The 15,618-nt window shown below is 39.0% G+C and overlaps 1 pseudogene; it reads right to left on the bottom strand.

Annotated features, from left to right (window-relative positions):
* Window positions 1-15,618, bottom strand: part of LOC122136437 — a 33,740-nt pseudogene that overhangs the window by 4,752 nt on the left and 13,370 nt on the right.

Consider the following 15,618-nt stretch of genomic DNA (forward strand, 5'->3'; position numbering starts at 1 on the left):
TCAGAAGCAGGTCAATCTTCAAACAGTAAGTAGTATATGTCTTTGTTGTGTGAATGTTCACATTAGTGATTATTACTGTGAACCATTGTAAATGGAGTTTTTGTCTTTGTACCTCTATTATCAGGTGACCTTTGGCATCTGCTGAATAGCACGGTGGATCACAGTAGAATGAGCTCAAGCGCAACAGCAGATGCTACTATAGAAGTGGACCGATATTTATCCGAAGTGAATCTCACAAGATCTGAGGATCCACTAGTATATTGGGCTCAACATAAACACCTGTACCCTCATTTATACCAGCTGGCACTGACATTTTTATGTCCCCCCGCATCATCTGTTCCACGCGAAAGGATCTTTTCCAAGGCTGGAGAGGTTCTGTCCAAGAAGAGGAATTGTCTAAGCCCCAACACACTTGAAAAAATTCTGTTCCTCGATAAAAATAATGTGTGATCCTTCCTTCACCCACCCCAAACTGCAGTGTTGCAGTTTGTTCCTCTAAATCCAAAGTCCCATAAGCACAACATTGCACTAAAACTAGTAACAGTTCAATGCACAAAACACACCAGAAACAATTCTTAACCTTTCCCACCCCACACTTTTCTGTTGCAATTTGCGTTATTACACTCCCTCCACCATAAGCACTACACTCAACACAGTCTCACTTTTGTTGTTCCTACTGTCACTATCCAAACAATTTATGAATAATTAACGATCTGTGTGTGACAGTTGTCTCTGCACAAGTAAATTCAGACAGAGAGAGAAACATATTTTATTTGATACCCAGGCAATGGACAAATATCTGCTCAGGTCATTGATTCAGTATTAATTTACTGGTCTGCTATTTCTTTGCACAGTAGCTAAGTGTCACTAGTGAGCAATAACGAATGAAGCTTTGAGTAATGAACCTTTTGGTGAAGCAATGGGCTGCGAGGTCTCAGTGGTTCAGGAAGCCTCATTTTGCCATCACTAACGGAAAGGCTTACATATCGCAGCTATCGCTAGAAGAGGAATACTCAGCCGTGTGTGAGAAGAAGTCCAATGCTTATAAATTGTGTCTGATGATTATGCTGTGTGTGTGTGATTGTTATCAGGTGAACTTGTGATTGGTGCAATGGATCATGGGAAATCTAGTCCAGGGTGTACTGTATAGTGTGAAAGTCTGCGTGGTGAATTAACGGCAGTTCAGTGACCGGATCATGACAACAATAAATATTGCACACTCCTAGCTCATTTACTTTTTCTCTAATAATATTGTAGAAAATACGCTTTTATTTAATTGCTTGTTGAAAATTCATGATCAAATAAATACCATACTATAATAATATTTTATACAAATTATTTATAACTTATGCTTTACCCGGGTTCAGGTCGTGTATCTCCACTCTTAAACTCTTCTGGATGATGCATAGACATGTCACTCTTCATGGACACACAGCTGGTCTCTGGTTCTGCTCTATTCCACTGAACTGAGCTAAAACAGAGAGAGGTTAAAGTTAATCCTTTGAATTACTATATTCAGCAAATCAAATATTCATTTATCATTATCAAATTAACTTTAAAGAGCACTTTGAAATCATTTCCTTAACGCTGTTTATGTAAAAATTGTTTGTTTGTGTGTGTTTGTATGTGTTACATTCAGATGAAAAACAAACAAATCACAAGAATTTCTTAAATGATCATATAAATACCATAATATAATAATATTTTTATACAAATTACATATAACTCAGTTTTACCTGAGAACAGGTTGTATATCTCTACTCTTAAACATTATTGGCTGATGCATAGACCAGTCACTCTTGATAGAAACAAAAATAGGCTCTGGTTCTGATCTCTTCTGATGAACTGAGCTAAAACAGAACAGATTTAGTACTTTAAAGTGTTTGAAAAGTTCTTGATAACATCGTGTGACATCTTTGGTCTGTGTTCATATTTTAGTCAAACTGCACCCCCCCTCCCTCCCCCCTCCAGACGCTCTATTGGGGGGGGATGGAGGGCCAAGTCCATTTGGAAGTGGAGTGGCCGGGGACTGAGGCAGAGCCAGCAGAGCAGGAAGCCCGGGTGGAGCCGACGGAACAGGAGTCCACCAGGGTGGAGCAGACAGAAAAGGTGTCTGCCAGGCCGGGGGAGACGGAACTGGAGCCCACCAGGGCAGAGCAGAAGACCACCACAGCCAAGCAGATGGGACAGAAGCCCACCAGGGTGGCGCAGAAGATCACCACAGCAGAGCAGATGGGACAGAAGCCCACCAGGGTGGAGCAGATGGAACTGGAGGCCACCAGGGCAGAGCAGATGGGGCCAGGACCCATGGCAGAGACTGGGGCCTAGATAAAGCAGAGACAGACAACACAGGCAGTGCATTCCTGGTCTCAGGGACTGAGGCAGGGAACACAGAGAGTTCATAAAAGGTCTCCATAGCCATGACAGGACTGAACGAGAGTTCATAGACGGCCTCCATAGCCATAACAGGACAGAACGGCGGTTCATAGCGGAGGTTCACGGCCTCCATAGCCGTGGCAGGACAAGACGAGGGTTCATAGACTGCCTCCATAACAGTGACAGGACGAGAGTTCACAGGTTGATACCACTGACACCTCTGGAGGTTCTGCAGGTTCTCCCCCAGCCTCCGGAAGTTCTACAGCAGTACCTACAGAAAACAGGTGGAGTTCATTAATAGTCTTTTTAGCAGGGCAGAAACAATGTTCATCAAAGGTTCCTTTGACAGTGACATAACGGGATGAAAGTGAGTTGCTGGGCGTCACCACCACGCAAGGAGCTGAAGCGAGTGCCGCCGCCTCGGGAGGTTGTGCAGCATGTGCCACCACCACTTCTGGAGAAACTGCTGCGGACACCATCGCCTCTGGGGACACAGCAGCAAGCGCCACTACCTCGGAAGGTTCTGCAGTATTAGCTGCAAGACTCTGGAAAAATCATAGTGGACACCACCACCTCTAGAGTTTAAGTGGTGGTGTACGCAGCCCAAACACAACATAAAACAATCCCCATCATGGGAAGCACTTCAGACTGGGGAATCAGTTCCTGCACAGGAGCGGTTGAACGTGCTGGTTTTGGGATACTGATGCTCTTACTGACAGCAGCGGTGGATCGTCCATGCTGGATGCCAGTCTGGGATACTGAAGAGCTGACCTCCAGGCTCTAGGTGCAACAGACAAGACATGACGAGCCTCTGGAAGTTCAGCTGAGACGTGACGAGCCTGTGGAAGATCGACGGTCACTTGACTTAACTCATAAGTGGCAGCAGTGACATGACGGAGTGTTGCTGTGGCTGCCATCTTGTGAATGTGAACTGGTGCGTCCACCAATACAGGCAAAGACGCAGTGTCTTATTCCTCTTCCGCGATACCCACAGTGAACAAAGAGCCAGCAGATAGCAAAGCGTAGTCGATAAAGTACCTTAGACTACAATGAAATTTACCCTCTGGCACCCATGATTTTATGGGTTCACTCAGTCTGAAACGAAAAATGTCCTTTAATACTAACTCGTTAAAAGGTACCTTAGCAGATAATTCACAAAAGTGAGTGACATATTCAGATCGGGATAAACTCCCCTGTCGCAGGTCAAGCAGCTGCTCAAATGGGTCCATACCTGGCTAGGGTCCCTTAGAAAAGCCGCTGGATCCTTGTGTGGCTGAGTATTCTGTAATGGGGCTGATGAGTCGTGAGACGTGCGGATCCATGTTCAAGCTTTTATTACACAGAGACGTGGTCGTAACAGGCATGGGTCAAACACTGGCAAACAGGTATATAGAGGGTAAGACAAAGAATATTCCTAGGGCAAGCGTGGGTCTTCGAGGAGCGAACAATGTCCAGAGGGCTAAGCAAGAGGGGTAATCCAGTATCCAGAGCAAAAGGGTCAAAACATGGCAAGGCAAGAAAAAGACTAAACTATGAAAACTAGACACAGAGACAAGACTATGAAAACTAGAAACACATACAAGACTATGAAAAAAAGGAACTGAAACAAGACTGAAAATAAGGATCTGAAACAAGACTATGAAAACTAGAAACTAACAGGGAAAGGCTGAAAGACTAAACTATGAAAACTAGAAACTAACACAGACAGGCTTACCTATCACAGATATCACTAGGGGAGGGATATGTGCAGAACTGTACTCAGCCATGTGTGAGAAGAAGTCCAATGCTTATAAAGTGTGTCTGATGATTATGCTGTGTGTGTGTGATTGTTCTCAGGTGCATGGTGTGATTGTTATCAGGTGAACTTGTGATTGGTGCAATGGATCATGGGAAATCTAGTCCAGGGTGTACTGTATAGTGTGAAAGTCTGCTTGGTGAATTAACGGCAGTTCAGTGACCGGATCATGACAACAATAAATATTGCACACTCCTAGCTCATTTACTTTTTCTCTAATAATATTGTAGCAAATACGCTTTTATTTAATTGCTTGTAGAAAATTCATGATCAAATAAATACCATACTATAATAATATTTTATGCAAATTATTTATAACTTATGCATTACCCGGGTTCAGGTCGTTTATCTCCACTCTTAAAATCTTCTGGATGATGCATAGACATGTCACTCTTCATGGACACACAGCTGGTCTCTGGTTCTGCTCTATTCCACTGAACTGAGCTAAAAACAGAGAGAGGTTAAAGTTAATCCTTTGAATTACTATATATATATATATATATATATATATATATATATTCAGCAAATCAAATATTCAGCAAATCAAATATTCATTTATCATTATCAAATTAACTTTAAAGAGCACTTTGAAATCATTTCCTTAACACTGTTTATGTAAAAATTGTTTGTATACGTTACATTCAGATAAAAAAAATGCCCACAAACAAATCACAAGAATTTCTTAAATGATCATATAAATACCATAATATAATAATATTTTTATAGAAATTATATATAACTCAGTTTTACCTGAGAACAGGTCGTGTATCTCTACTCTTAAACATTATTGGCTGATGCATAGACCAGTCACTCTTGATAGAAACAAAAATAGGCTCTGGTTCTGATCTCTTCTGATGAACTGAGCTAAAACAGAACAGATTTAGTACTTTAAAATGTTTTTAAGAAAAGCTCTTGATAACATCTTTTGACATTTTTGGTCTTTGTTCATATTTTAGTCAAACTGCAGCAGAGTTGTTTGGGAGCAGACTGAGAGCCATCTTTCATGGGTCTTCTCATTTGGTGAGCACCAAGATTCAGATGGCAGCGTTCACACTTGTTCAAATGAAAAATGTCTGGCAAAGGAAACAAATGGAAAATCCAACAAAATATGAAAATCCAGAGCCATTTGGGGGGGGGGGGGTACGATCTACATATCTTCCATGATGCAGGAAAAAAGCACTGTCTTCTCTGTCTTCTGGAATGTAATCATTATGCAAAAACTGACACAAATCAACATTTCAAAAAAAGATATAAATATATACAATTTTGATCCATTATCCATTACATTTTAATATTTTTAGTAACATGAAATGTTAAAGAAAAAATATTGCAGAAAAAAAAACATTACTAGAATGAAATATGGAAGCTAACCTGATAATTGCTGCCGTGTGTATTGAGTTTGAGCTCCATCACATTATTTTTTAGTGACTATTTTTTATCTTAAAATTATATTTTATACACCATCATTTTCGTTTCTATAACATGTGAATATATCTATCGTATTCTACAATAAAACAATCAGAGCGCCTTGTTATCACTAGTTTTATTTTGATTTCCCGAGTCCGCTATTTAGCTTATAGCCATTAGCATTGCCAGCGTGGTTGTCACTAATCCCGCGTGCATTGCTAATACACTATTCACACACATTACCATTGCTTTACTCACTGTTACTGTGGGAGATTTTTATTAATAAGGTTTTTTATCAATCAAGTATAATTAAGGTGAATTTAGCCACATATGTCAATAGTTATTATTCCATTATAATCCTATGGTTTTAGTATAGGAAGAAAGATGCCTACGTGGCCAGGATGTCCAGACCCAGATGAGAAACATCTGGGAAACGGGTCTTTCTCCTTACCAGACCAAATAGGGGGCCCCTTCTCTCTGGGGATCGAATTGTAAGCATAAGGAAAATTATGGAATATTGGGAATGCCCTGTATATGGTATATAAGGAGATACCACATAACATTTGAGAGATCTTCTCACAGAGAACATCTCGGCTTTGTTTCTCTCTGAAATAAAGTCTATCTTCTGGAAACAAAACCCCAAGACTGAGTGTGATCCCTCAGATCCATGGCAGCAGACACGACACTACATTTGGCGCCCGAACAGGGACTGGAAAGGAGCAGCAGAGTGGACGACCGCTTTTGAACTGGCTGATGAGCAACACACACACAGTGGTGGCCACCATAGAATAAGGTAAGCATTTTTGCTTATATAATTAGTGTGTGTTGTTGAACAGTCATTCTGAGTGGTAAGGTCACTTAAAATCTGCTCTTCCAAAATTTAGAATTAAATAAATAAATTAAAATGGGGGTTTTTTTTTCCAGAAGAAAAACTGCATACACATATTTGGTATAATGTTAGGAAGGCCTTGATAGGTAACCTAAATTAAGACTAAATGGTGTAGGCAGAAATTTATTGTATGTAAGGGTCTGTGTTTATTGAAGACTGGTCTAAAGAAGGACAGCAATAAACGGGAAACAGATGTAGAATCACGAGGAAAAGTCCCACGGCTACCGCTTTGAGAAAGAACAAGGTGAAAGGTCACTAACTCAAAGGTCTGAACGGGATGAGAATGTTTGAACAAATATATTCCGTATCGGGTGGGTAAAAGTTGCGCACCGTTCCTGGACCATCACTTAAATGTGATCTGGCAGAATTGGACGCAACTACCGCACTCGAGAGGGATGATTGATTGATGAGCCCTATAAATCAAGGGATAAAAGTATGAGAGATTGAGCCCTATAGAATGAAGGGACAAAGGATGAAAGGGTTTAGAAGGAGTTAATGTGTTAGGAAAATAGAATCAATAAAATTTGAATCAAGATCTTTTACAAGCTTTTGCATTTGGGATGTCTGTGTGAAAGAGAAGGAGAAATTTTGTGAGACCAGAGCAGTAGAAGTGAGAGCAAGGCATTAAGTTAAATAAGTATATTAAAAAATAATATAAGTGCCGACAAAACAATAAAGAGAAGTAAAGATAAATAAAGAATTATCTTTAGAAATTTTATACATACTGAGTGATAGTAAAATAGAGTTGAGATTATCAATTTATACAAAAAGTGTAAATGCATCAGACAGAATTAATAATTAAATACAAAGAGGCATGAATAAAGACTAAGGAATAAAGAAATTTTTTTTGGAAAAACTGGATAAAAATAGATAAGATAAGTTGATAGATTAATAAATATATAGATAAATATAGATAAATAAAAAATATATATATAAAGAATTAAAAAGTATATATTGGATTGTAATATTATAAGAAAAGATATGAAAGCCACTCAGATATGGCAGGAAATAATAGGATTAAAATATCCACTGTGTAAAGAGCTAATAAATAAGATCTCAAACAAATGGCAGAAGAGAACAAAAATATGACAAAATGGCAAAAGGAAGGGACATTCGATGTAGCATTGTGTGAGGAGATGGAAACTCTGATCAAATAAAAAAAAACTATAAAGCTAAAAGCATAAGTAAGAAAAAGAGAAAAAAGAGAAGCAGAAAGGGAAAAAGAAGAAATAAGTAATAGCCATGTTTAAGAAGGAAGGAGAGAATATGTTAAAAAGTTACAGGCAGACAAAGAGACAAAGGTATTTTCTGAGTCTCCCCCCTATTTCCCTAAGAGGGAGAGTTCCCAATCCTCAAGGGAACAGTGGAAGTAACAGAGAACTGGAGACGGAGGGGCATATAGAGATGGATGGTAAAGAGGAACCAGCTGTGTAAACACAGAGGCAAGACAGAAAGAAAAGTGAAGAAAATTTGCAGATTGATTGTTACAGACAGGCACGTACAGCGTTAAAAAAATAAATAAAAAAAATTAAATAAAAATAAAAATAAAAATGAAAGCAAACCAGGAAGATAAACCCAGGTTTGAGGAAGGTTTAGAAAAAATAAGGAGAAAAGATAATAAATAGAAATAGAAGCACAAGTAGAAGCTATGGAAGAAAAAATAGAAGAGAAAATGAAAGAATCAGGAAAAATATGCAAGATGTAAATAAATTAGAAAGAGGGATAAGTAAGTTGTTTGACAGTAATGAGGATGTACATAAAGCAGATGAGTTATTTGATAACGGAAAATGGGAACAAGGCAGAGAAAAGGGGACACTCAGACCACTGGCTGCACAACTCCCAATTTTAATCAAGGGTGAGCAGGGACAGTAAGTCCCCTGGGCTCCACAGGACCTCGAGGGGCTGGTCAATCGCCTCCCAGATATTCATGAGGGGGCTGGAAAGTGGATCAGGGTGTTTGAGGAAGAAACTATGGGCAGACTTTTGGCTGTGGGAGACATTAAAGCTTTGCTGGCTAAAATTGTAGGAGGGACAAAGATGGATGAAATTCTTCAAATAACTACTCTAAACAGAGCAGTGAACTCTCACAATATGGATGTAATTGTTTTTGATGCATTCTGACCAGCAGTGTGGCAGGCACTGCGTACGGAGTATCCGATCAGACTGAATCCTAAATCATTGAAGAGACGAGAGCTGGGAGACACAGAAAATCCAACCACATATGTTCAGAAACAGCTGACAAGGTGGAAGCAAGAAACTGAAGGGGATCCAGAAAGAGACTCAGTAATGGCAACATTGTTTAGCCCACTTACAGCAATCCCTCCAAATGCACACCCGATCCCTGTGCCCATAATTATTGTTTATACTCAACAGCCAGGACAATGGGAGAGAGAAAGAAACTCATACAGCGAGGCCAGAGAGGAAGAGACTTATACTGGTCCTCCAGGTGTGTGCTGGGCAGATGGAACAGCCCGGACATAATAAAAATGACTATCCCACCTATCCACCTTAAAAGTACCCTCAGTGTGGAAGGGAGAGAGCTGGCAACAGCCTAACCAGGGTCCAGTACAGGGCCCAGTAAACCCTTGGGGAGGTCCCAATCCAGGCTATTAGGGGTGCCCAGAGAATCCTACAGGGGAGAGTCAGCTTCCAATTTTAACAACTAAAGCTGATCAAGAGCTTATTATGCAAAATAAAATAGAAGGAAAAAACCACACCCACGATCTTAGACACAGGTGTTTTTTTACCTGCTTAAATTTAAAATATGTCTCACATCTCCCCTTGTCTGGAAAAATTTGCAAAGACAATAGGATTCTCAGGGAAAATGCAATTAATTCCAATAACAGCTCTAGTGTGTCTACAAACAAAAGATCAAAGTATAACAATGCCCATTCTGGTATCAAATTTGCTATCAATTTGTTAGGAAGAGATGCATTACGCAAATTAGGACTACAAATTAGGTGTTCTACAGAAGGAATATATATTGCTGCAATAGGAACAGAATGGTAGTTGCAGAGCCAAAATCAAATGTCTATTGGACAGGACAGATAGAACATGATGTGAGTCAATAAATGGGGAAAGTTTATTGAAGCACAGCTACTAAAATCAGAATTTCAATGCACAATGATAAATGATTAACAGAGAGATGAGAAAATAGAACAAAAATGGCAGAAAGAAACAAAAGGACAGCAAATTGTGTCTCCAAATACATCATAACAGGTAAATGGAGCAGCTATAAATACCAGATGGTGAATTTGTTAAAATTAATATTTTTAATAACTAAGTCTGTCTGACATATTGCAGAATTTGTAGAAAAAATTGAAAAAAAAAATGTAGGACGAATGATGAAAAAGACTTATAAATAATAAATGAAATTTGCCAGCTGAAGTTCCAAACCCGCACACATTACTGATGAATTTCCCTACTGATGCCAAATATTTTACCGTAACTGATCTTTATTCAGTTTACTACAGTGTGCCACTTGCAGAAGAGAGTAGGTATTTGTTTACATATACAGGTAAACAGTGTCATTAAGGGAAACATTACAGTGGATTTTGAAGATAAAAAAGCTTCAGTGTGTCAGGTAGCCATATTAGCACCTGTAGTACATATTGAACCTCAACCTCAATTGGATTATATAATTCGAATTCAACAACAAGCAGGCCCCTATGAACAATAAATGTGTAACAGATGGGAAGCTAAAAAAGACTAACAAGAGATCTGGCATACACATGAAGGAAACATTGTTGCACCTACTTCATTTTTGAATATTCTTATTGCAGATGCGCATGGTTTTGACCATTGCGCAAGGGGGGAAGTGATAAGGAAAATTATAAGGAAAATTAAACAAATGAAACAGAAAGAAGTGATAAGAAAAATTAAACAGTACTATCAAGGCCAAAGTAAACAAAATATGTGAAAGTACTAAATTTATTTGGATTAATGCTTTACCTCTTGCACTAATAAGCTATCACATGCAAACTAACAGGAACATGCACTTAACACCGCATGAAATGCTTACGGGTCGACCCATGCATGTGCCATATTGTAAAGGTCCCTACAAAGGACTGCCTCTAGAGCAATTATAAATGAAACTTCGATATAATATGAAGAAATGAACTGCTATGCATAAAGTTATCTATTTACAGGAAAAAAATAAAAGAGCGCAGAGAGGAATTGGAGACTGCCTGTCCAGTTGTTCCAGGTGACCAAGTATATCTGAGGGTATTCCGGAGAAAGTGGAATGAGCTCAGGAGAAAAGGAACCTACAAAGTGGTGAGAGCTACTCCAACAGCAGTTCAAGTGGAGAGAAGCACAACCTGGTATCATCTAAACCACTGTACTAGAGTTCCCACGGGAAAGGCAGAAAGAAAAGAAAACAGATAGTCAGACGATGCAGGAGAAAGTAACGAGGAAAGACCAGAGACACATGATGAAGTGCAAACTGCCAAGAGCACAGAGAAAGATCCACAAGAAGCTCCTTTCCTCCTGTCAGACGAACTGGAGAGGACAGAGAATGAGTCTGACCACATGTCTGAAGACCATCCTATGCCTAATGCATCTAATAATGCAAACCCAAACTCAACCAATGGAAAGCAACCTGACTTCCCTTCAGTTGACTTTTCAACCTTTGAACAAAAGTGACAATGATTATCAACCCAACAGAACCAATGATAATCAAAAATCGTAAAAACACTGATTATGATGTTCAAGGTGATGAAGACATTAATCATATTGATGCATTATGGGATACAGCCCAAAATAATGAATGGTATAAATGGGCAGCCTTTACTGCTAGAGAAACAGGAAAAGAAAATTGCTTGCTGTGCTCCAAATCTCCGTTAAACAAAGTAATAGCCATACCAAATTTGGGAGAAACTTTTGTCATTTAACAGATTTTACCAGACCATATTGTTTTGCTGAATGTCTAGGATTTTTGGGAAATTCTAAAGTAACAGATTATTTTTTTAGACCACTCTGGGGATCTTGGTGTCAGTACTAAGATGTCAGCCAAAATATAAAAATTGAAAAACGGAAAGTAGAGATTCCAAAATGGTATAGCATAGATTATAAACAGGAATATGAGTGTTTCCATACACCAAAGGGAACACAAGATGTGGGCAAATTTAAAGGAAAATGTGCTATTATTTGGTACATAGATAAGAAAAATTCTTGGAAATCAGGAATTCCTGCTAGAGCTCCAGAACTGTTAGCACTCGGAACAACTAATGGAAGTAAAATAACGCCTGAAGAATGTGAAAATCAAACTATTGCATTACCTTCAATAGAAATTTATGAAGACCAATCATTAATAATATCAGATTTCTTTTGGATTTGTGGAGGTGAGATATTACTGCCTTCTTTACCAGTAGGATGGAAAGGTATATGTGTAAGAGTACGATTACTTCAAGAAGTTAACATGGCACAATGGGGAACAGAACAAAGCACAAGTAAGGAAGACAACAAAATTAAAAGAGGTTACGAGCCAGACCCCAATGTATATTTACACTCAATTGGACAACCGAGAGGAATTCCTAATGAATTCAAGGCAAGAGATGAAATAAAAACAGGTTTTGAGTCAATATTTGTTTGGATCACACCAAACAAAAATGCAGAGTGGATTAATTACATTTATTATAATCAACAAAGATTCATTAATTATACTGATGATGCATTAACCTTGTTAGGAGACCAACAAACAGACTGGCAAAACAGACAGGCTCTTAACTGGCTTTTGGCGGACAAGGGAGGAGTCTGTGTTATGTTTGGAGATCAATGTTGTACTTTTATACCAAATAATACTGCCCCTGGGGGAGCTTTTAGTGAAGTTATGACTAAAATTAAAAAATTAAGAGCTGAAGTTACAGCAAATCCCGGAAGAGACAAACAAATTTGGCATTGGATTGATTTGAAATTTGGAGCATGGGGAGCATGGTTTGCTAAACTGGTAATGTTTTTGGGAGTTGCCATACTAATAGGAGGATTGTTATTTTGTTGTGTATTACCTATATTAAGAACATTAATCGTCAGCGCTACGGCTAAGCAAATGGAAGTGATAAAAGTCCCAAATAATCAACAAATTATCACAGAAAGGAGCCTAAGGGAATTTTATGAAGGATGGCTAAACAAACTGAACTTAAATGAACAAACTTTTGATGATAGTTCAAGTGACTCTAACGAGGACGATGAAGAGGTCTAAAGATGAACCATACCCTGGGTGTAAGTGTTAGCCTAACTTCTGCCCAGGGTGGCCCTCTACGATACATAGAGTATCTGGGCTGAAGATCAACTATTATAATCTTGTGATATTCAATGTGTTATGTTTTGTATGTATTTTTATGTCTTTTATACACTTCTGTGACAACCACAGGCAAGAGCTGAACCAATTGCATGCTCATGCTTATAACATAGTTTTCTATTAAGAAAGGGTTTAGGGAGGCTGGATCTTTTACTCCCTCCTAGTCAACTGTGGAAGGAGATGTTTGGTCCTGTTGCTCCCCAGAGTGAAATTGCATAATCTATTAATTGGTGATAATACAGTGTGACTTATTTAGTCACTAGGTAGTGTTAACTAATAAGACTGGATTATGATTGATTGAACTTTATTGTCCAGTCTGTTTTCACAGAGAGGAAATTTTTCTTTGACACTGTAACATACATTCACTGCTTAGAAATCACACCACACATCAACAACACAATTCTATAATTAAACACTGTAAGAAAGAAAAATTAAAAATATCAACAGCCATTCTATTGTTTCAATTAAATGGAGTATGTACTATGGAGTAGCACTCTGAATAAAAATAATCAAATATGAGACTTACTAAGTCTCAAAGGGCAAAATGTGGGAGATTTTTATTAATAAGATTTTTTATCAATCAAGTATAATTAAGGTGAATTTAGCCACATATGTCAATAGTTATTATTCCATTATAATCCTATGGTTTTAGTATAGGAAGAAAGATGCCTACGTGACTAGAATGTCCAGACCCAGATGAGAAACATCTGGGAAAAGGGTCTTTCTCCTTACCAGACCAAATAGGGGGCCCCTTCTCTCTGGGGATCGAATTGTAAGCCTAAGGAAAATTATGGAATATTGGGAACGCCCTGTATATGGTATACAAGGAGATACCACATAACATTCGAGAGATCTTCTCGCAGAGAACATCTCGGCTTCGTTTCTCTCTGAAATAAAGTCTATCTTCTGGAAACAAAACAAAACTGAGTGTGATCCCTCAGATCCATGGCAGCAGACACGACACTACATTACTTGCTTTAATGGCGGATGTATGTCTACCTTTGAGTGCAGGTGACGACACGTTGGAGCTGCTTTCGGTGCAGCTCGAGCTGGAGGCAGTGGAGAAGCAGATTCGCGACCTGGAGGTGAGGCAGGCCCAGCTGAGAGAGCGGAGAGCCGCGCTGGAAACCTCCCAGGCTGACGCTCACAAGTCCGGGGTAAGTATACAGCGTGCTGCTAACAGTCCCACAACTTCTACTCCATGTGTTTCTCTGCACAGGCCCGGTGCACCCAGGGCGCAATCTTCCCAGATGTCCTTCACTCCGGCGCTGGGACACCACGGACCCTGGGTGCATCCAAAGCAGAGGACGCAAGCCAGGTTTCAGGTGACTATTTCTCCCCCTCCGGTCTTCGAGATCTCCATCCGGAACTGCTTCGCTCCCCTCCGCTAGATGGAACGTGATGCTGTGATCGTCGGAGACTCCATTGTCCGTCACGCACGACAGTGTGCAGCACGACGCCCGCGGCGATGATCATGGTGTCAGGACCACTGCCCACGTATCGATGAGGACACGAAAGGTTCAGTAGAATTTTTGCATTAAATGAATGGTTATTGTCATGGTGTAAAGAACAGAAACTGCTATTTGTTAATAATTGGAATCTTTTCTGGGAGCATCCTAGGCTTTTTCGCGCTGATGGCCTGCACCCCAGCAGAGTCGGAGTGGAACTCCTCTTGGACAACATCTCCAGGACACTTCGCTCCATATGACTAGTAAGCCAATTCTCAAATATCTACCATGATGACTTTTGTTCTACAGATGGTAGACAACCAAAATGGGTACTACCGCCTTGCGTACTGCCGCAGGTCGCGTGTTAAATTCATTCGCGAAACTACCGCCAGGTGGTGCAAAGGGACGGATTGCGAACTGAATGTAATTGTAAAATTAGATAAAAGGAGGAGGTAAAACAACAATAACATTATGATATAACATTGTATCATCTTTAAAAAACCATTAAAAAATGCAGTACAGAAAAAATACAGTGAGTTAATTTCGAAATGTAGGATAGTCTTAGGCTACAGTCTACTCATCAAAAATTAAAAGAAAGACCTTTACACAAAGGATCTTATGCTTGCTATTGTTATTAAACAGTCATTAAATAAGGCCTATATATACGGATAAAAAGCTAAATGTTTTCATTTCGGTTCATGCTTGGTTTAAAAAAAATCCTTCAGGTTCCATTTGCAGATCGAAATGAGAACGGTCCAGCATTTAGCAATAATTATTATTGATTCTGTTATTCTTGATTTTTCAAACTGCTAACACTTTGCATTTTTGAATTATGCCTTTACTGTGTGACCAAAAATTTTGTATTTTCTGTTTCAGCTGTTTGACGTGCTGGTGCCTCGCGCACATTCATTGGAAACAGTAGCCGTTCACCGTGCCATTCAGCGCGAGTAGCGGTCCACTTTGGCATATTTTTGTTAATTATGATTTTTTTTTTTTTTCGTCGATACTGAAACACTCGTGAACTACAAAGCCTATTTTTCCTAATGAATAATAGTTAAGCTTGAAATAGGCAACATCACGAATATGGAAACGTTTGGATTTCTCCCGAATGAGAGCCCAACCTTACCTTATGGTTCGCTTTAAATGATTATTCATTTTTTTGTTTGTTTGTTTATAGCTAAGCCTATATTATTATATACTGCAATTTTATTTATCCATTAGAATTATATATTTGTAATTATTGTACTGTTCTGATAAGGATTTGTTGTAAAGTGAAGAGAACTAAAAATATCCTGTTGGCACATTATAACATTATTAGGCCAGCCGTTATTATTTCTGAATGTAATAAAATGCAACTAATACATGACTTATATATTTTTTTTTCCTCTCACAAACTTAATTTATT

The sequence above is a fragment of the Cyprinus carpio genome, chromosome B3 (genome assembly GCF_018340385.1).
Source record: "Cyprinus carpio isolate SPL01 chromosome B3, ASM1834038v1, whole genome shotgun sequence".
Classification (NCBI taxonomy): Eukaryota; Metazoa; Chordata; class Actinopteri; order Cypriniformes; family Cyprinidae; genus Cyprinus; species Cyprinus carpio.